The sequence below is a fragment of the Ambystoma mexicanum genome, chromosome 6p (assembly GCF_040938575.1).
Source record: "Ambystoma mexicanum isolate Mex_15411 chromosome 6p, UKY_AmexF1_1, whole genome shotgun sequence".
NCBI classification, from domain to species: domain Eukaryota; kingdom Metazoa; phylum Chordata; class Amphibia; order Caudata; family Ambystomatidae; genus Ambystoma; species Ambystoma mexicanum.
Genome location: NC_090935.1, coordinates 1,249,799,224 through 1,249,805,223, shown reverse-complemented (window position 1 = coordinate 1,249,805,223; position 6,000 = coordinate 1,249,799,224).

Below are 6,000 nucleotides of genomic sequence, written 5' to 3'. Positions count from 1 at the left end.
GATCCCAATGCCCAAGACAACCAGACGTTCAACAATGGCTTGATTTATGAAATACTCAATGGGAAGTTACCAAGTGCACCACATGGACCAGCAAGATTGGAAGGGGAGCGCTTGAGCACATGGAAGGAACTCTGAACAGTGGGTTCTCAGCTTCACAAAGAACCAGCGGAAGCTGGAACAATGCAGTTTTGACAAGCAAGATGGTGCACACACCTTATAAGAGTTCAGACCATACATTGACAACTAGTCATGCGGATCAACTGAGAGCAGCTGAGGAAAATGATGCGACTAGGGAGAGCCAATCCCCACACTCAGCTTATCGAGCTGCACAGATGAATTTAGTTTGTGTGCCTCGCATCGGCCCTACACTGACAAGATGCTATATGTTCTATGCAGAGTGAGGGTGTTTGTGGACAGGGGAAGGAGGTAGCAAATGGGAGTAGCGAGGAGGGGGAAGTTAGAGAGAAAGAAATTGCAGGATGGGAGGAAAGGTAGAGGAAAAGGGGAGTTGGGAGGAAGAAGGAGAGAAAGAATGCACAACCAGCGAGAAGAGGGTTGGCAGAAAAGCAATGAAGCTGAAGTAGGAAGGTAAGAAAAGAGACTGAAGCAGCAGAGGAGGGCGAGTGAGAAGGAAAACATGGAGGAGGTTGAGGGAGCAGCATTGAGGCAGGTGACTTTATTTTGAGAATGAGAATAAAGAGATAAGCCCTTTGTGTTACATGGGTGCACGTTGTCATCAAATGATGCTGTCTCATGAACGCTGTATAACTAATGGAGCAAGGAGTTTAGCTTTGGAAAGACGTTTAATGCAGTTTAAATAATTTTGTATATAAATTAACATCACTACATGATATATTGAATGTGGCCCTTGTAACACATTAATAACTGGAACTATTACTTATGTTGTGTGTGTTTTTAACCTCTCTGCATGCCATTTTGTGTAGCATTTTGTGTCTGTTTTTGCAAATTCGAAACCTGGTGTGTGTTTTTAACTTCTCTGCATCCCATTTTGCATTGCATTTGATGTCTCTTTTTGCAAATCTAAAGCCTGGTGTGTGTTTTGTAACATCTCTGCACCCATCTGCGGTACTAAAGTATTCCCAGTGCATCTGTTCTCTTGTTTGCCTTGGCTACTAGGCCACCTGGTGAGTTTGTGAACAGACTGTTGTGTAGCCACTCCTTTTTCTTCTAACTATCCTCCGCCACCCCTATGGCACTCACCATCTCCCCTATCTTCAACTGCTACACTATCACCTATCCTCCCTCTATCACGAAGTCGGGAAGAAAAAAAGCTTTAAAAAAAGGATATCCTCACCACTAACCCTGGCCTACTTATCGCACACAACTATATCAGTGCAAATTCCAGACATATCTTCACCGATATCCTCTTTTCTCTCCCCTCTCCAAATGTATGGACTCCACATCTCGTCTCGTCTCTCTCTCATCCTCACCCATTAATGGTGCCACTAAATGGAAAGTCCTCTTGGCGGGCTTCGCATCATCCAGATGTATCAGTCATGTCTACCACACTAGCACTATCGCGGTTCAAGGCCCTCAACCCAACCTCCTCCTCCTTGGCAAGTGCCTGTCCCTCATTAACATCCTTCCCACACCTGCTACTCCTTCCACTCCCTCTGTCCTCCCCTCTGACTGGTGCACCACGCCCCTGTACCCCTCCTCGGAAAACCTTCAAAAAGGTGGAGATCTCTTGCATCTAGCCACACTTAATGCTCGTTCTGCCATCAGACACTTTGCCGGCATCTGACTCCTCCTTGTAGACCTTGACCTCGATATCCCTGCTCTTACAGAGACGTGGTTCAATGCCAGCTCAGTCACTGCTTTTCACTCCCGTCTCCCTGATGGCAATAAGATCATCTCCAAGCCTCACCCTAACCATGCTGGTGGTGGGGTTGCTCTGATTTTACCTGAGCGGGTCCCTTCTTCCCTCATACCCCCCAGCTTTATTCTTCCTTCAAGAAAGTGGTGTGCAAGCTGGTCATCTCTCCCACCTCCTATCTGACCATTGCCATGATCTACTGGCCACCTGGCTCTACCACCTGTTCTTCTCTGAATGGGCCGATTTCTCCCCCTCTCTCCTCAACACCACTTCTAAACTCCTTCTCGTGGGCGATTTCAACATCCACCTTGACTCTTCAATCATGGCATCCACTCTTTTCCGTGACCTCTGCACCTCACTCTCACTCTCCATTCTCCATTCTCCCTTATGGTCCTACCCACTTGAGCTGGACACACTCTTGATGCCTTCATCCACATTGATCTTTCACTCCCCCCCACCCACTAATCACCTCACTCTCCTGGTCAGACCACTCTCTCCTCTCCTCTCACCTGGGTCCTCTCAGCACTCTGACTGCACCTCCCCTAACCCCGTCAACCTGGTTCGCGAACATCCATCCGATGAAACGAGTGTCAGCTGCTGCCTTCACATCTACTTTCTTCCCCCTCCTATATCCCCACTATAGACCACATCTGAATCTGCTCTCTGCAACCTCCATCTTGCCATTAACACCCTTAACATTCTTGCCCCAGTTATGCAGATCCATCGGAAACATGCCTCCTAGCATAACACCTGGTACAACTCCGAACTTGCAGCTCTGAAAAGCAAGTGCAGAGCTGCAGAACTAAAGTGGCAGACCTCAGGCTCACCCTCTGACAAACTGGCCTGTCGCCTGCTCCAAAGGCAATACAGACTCTCCACCTGTGCCAAGAAATATCTAACAACACGTCTGAACTCTTTAGAACCTGCAGGAAACTAGCCAACCCTTCTGCAGTCTCCTGCTCACCTCTTCCCTCCCGGGCACCCTGCAACGCATTGGCCACACGTCAATGCAAAAACTCAGGACATCCTGAGCACCCTTGCATCCGTCTGCCCCTCCCCTTCATCAACCCCACTGCCTCCTATGGTCTCCCATACCCACTCTGCCTTTCTCACCTCTTTCTCTGCCATCACACCTGATGAGGTCACCAGAGTTGTCCGCTCCATGAAGGTCCCCTCCAAACAGGTCTCCCCCTGCTCCTCTCCTCCAGAACGATTAAGGACAAGATTGACTCTCTTGCCCCTGCACTTACTGATTTCTGCAACCAATCTTGCTAGTGGATCTTTCCCTTTCTCCCTCAAGCTCTCCCTTGTGCGCCCCCTCCTGAAAAAACCTTCTGCAGACCCATCTTGTCCAGCCAACTATCCCCCATATCTATCAGCCCCTTCCTTGGGAAACTCTTGGAGAAGCTGGTCTTCCCCCAACTGATTCAGCACCCTGAACTCGTTGGTTGCTTCCACAACTATCAATCCGGATTCTGAGCATCCCGAGGCACGGAAACTGCTCTTCTGAGCACCCATGAGGAACTGCTCGCATCTCTTGATTCCAACGATCCAATTGTTCTCATCCTACTTGATCTCTCCTCTCCATTTGATACATTCAACCACTCCATCCTCATGAAAACGGCTCCACGATGCCCCAGGTATCTCAGAGCGGGCACTGGACTGGCTGGCCTCCTTCAATGACTGTCCATCCCAGGTAATTCTGGGCTCTTTCTCTTCTCCCACCTCTATCTCCACCTGGGGTGTCCCCAGGGTCTCCAACCTTTCTCCCTAGCACATGAACACCTATCTTGCTCAGCTTGCACACCTCATTTCCATCTTCTCCCCTAACTTCCAGTGCTACGTAGGTGACACACAACTCTTCTTCAAACTTCCCAACCTTCTCCTTACTTCCTCCATCATTCCTGACTTCCTATCTACCATCCAGTCCTGGTGTACTTCCAATGATCTCTGCCTCAACACCAGCAAGAATGAGATCCTTCACAATGGGAGTCCTGCTCCTTATTTCTTCCCCTCACTATGGCCATCTCCCATGGGCTCTCCATTCTCATTCAGCTGAAGCCAGAAACCTTGGAGTCATCTTCAACTCCCCTCTTTCCTTCCTCCCTCACATTCAGGGCCTTGCCAAGAAGTCCCACGTTCAACTCTACCTCCTCTGAGGAATTCTTCCTTTCCTCACTTTCCCCCAGAAGCTCAATGTCTCTAGAGCTCTGGTTCTCTCTAGGCTAGACTACTGCAATAGCCTTTTCCTTAATCTACCCTCTTCTTCTCTACGACCAATCCAGCTAATCCATAATAGGGCTGTGAGACTTCTCCTTGGCCACAAGCCCAGGGACCACATCTCTCCAGCCCTAAAAACTCTCCACCGGCTCCCGGTAGCTGCAAGGATCAAATTCAAATCCCTCTGCATCATCCACAAGGCTGTCGGGGACCGGGGACCATGCTCTCTACAATTTGCTCTCACTAAATACTCTCCCTCCATGTCTTTACATTCCTCCGGCACCAACTCTCTCTGTGTCAAGCACTTCACTAACCAGCGAGCTTGTGGCCGATCTCATTCCTCAGCACGTTCCCTCCTATGGAACAGCCTCCCCCTTCCTCTTGAGCCAGATCTCCTCAAACTCCAGAAGCTCCTCAAGACTTTCCTTTTCACCTCCTCCTTCTCTTCCTCCCCCTCTGCTAAACCTCACAGTTGCTGAGATTGGTGTCCAGGGCAACTTATGTGTCCTCCTGGGTCCTGGCATCCGACACCCAATCGGTTACAGCCTCCGCCCCTCCCAGCACTTGCCTTGGCACCCACTGGCTTATGCCACCACAGGCCTGCACTTACTTATTGGCAGCTGACCACTCCACCTAGGTACTTACAGCTGCTCAATTCCTAGCATTTCCCTCTTGATACACCTAGCACTTACTCCCCCCACCCACTCCTGCATCCCTTCTCTCACTCTGTACTTGCACTTCCTGAATGCTCACAAGGCCTAGTAGGTCCGCCTCCATCTTTCATTGTTATATTTGGTTTTCATTCCCATGTTCCCTCTGTGTTGCCCTGTGGGCGCTTTGAAACACAATTTACTTGATGTATAAGCACCTTACAAATGCATGATAAAATTAATATGTATCAGATGCATTTGATTACTTCATGTCTATTGAGACACAGCCCATGTAATTACATGTGAAAGAATGAATTTTAAAAAATGTGTTGCATAATTTGTTTATGTGTGCAGTCCTTTCTGTTTGCATTATTAATTATTTATATTTGTATTGCTATTTCAGAGACTTGTATGAATGCGTCAAATGGCATTCTAAATAGGTGTCGTCAACTGACTTGTGTATGATTGGACGAGAAAAAATTATTGTCTTCCAGTTCTTGTCAAATCTTTGTTATCAGTAGGGCTGCCAGGAAATCTTTCCTCCTTGGTGCCTACAAATGGGTGTCTGTCTAGACGAAACAGATGTTAGTGGAATGACCAACTGGAGAAAAAAGAATTTGGTGGAAAATAAATTCATCCTGTCCATGATCTCAGGCCAAGGTTCTTATCAAAGACAATTGAAAATATGCCGTTCCATGAGATAAGTCCAGCCAAAAGGAAAACGTAAAGGACTTAGACACTTTAGTTCATCAGATGTCTCCTGTTTTATGATTGGGGTTTCTCCCCACCACACACAGTATCTGGGTTAAGTGCTTTGCTCTCACGCCGTTTCCTGCTATCTGGGCTCTCTTTCGGTATCTTGAGTATGTTGGGGAGCCTTCCACCCTGGGGGTCTGTTTCAGAGTGTTGATTGCCTGCTGGGTGTGCCAACTGGTATATTTGAGTCAGTTTCTTATAAACTGACATGGCCACATACAGACAGTAAACTACTCTAGAGCTTAAGCTGGTTCTTTTCTGGGCCTCTTGCCACCTTCCTCTTTCAGGGTCCCGCTCTATATACCCCCGATCCACTCTTGTTCCTTTTGTTCCTCCTCAATGTCCTGCCACATACTTGTACATAGGGGACATTATCTTTTTCCTTGCTTCTGCTGAAGCTTCCCCATGCACCTCTGATGCTTCACCAAATGCGTGTTCTTCCACCTGTCAAAGGCTTCCACTTACTAGCCTCAGGGTTCACCACTTTCCCCACTACCACCTTGGTCGGTTCCGCGTCAAATGTGTAACTTTTCTGCA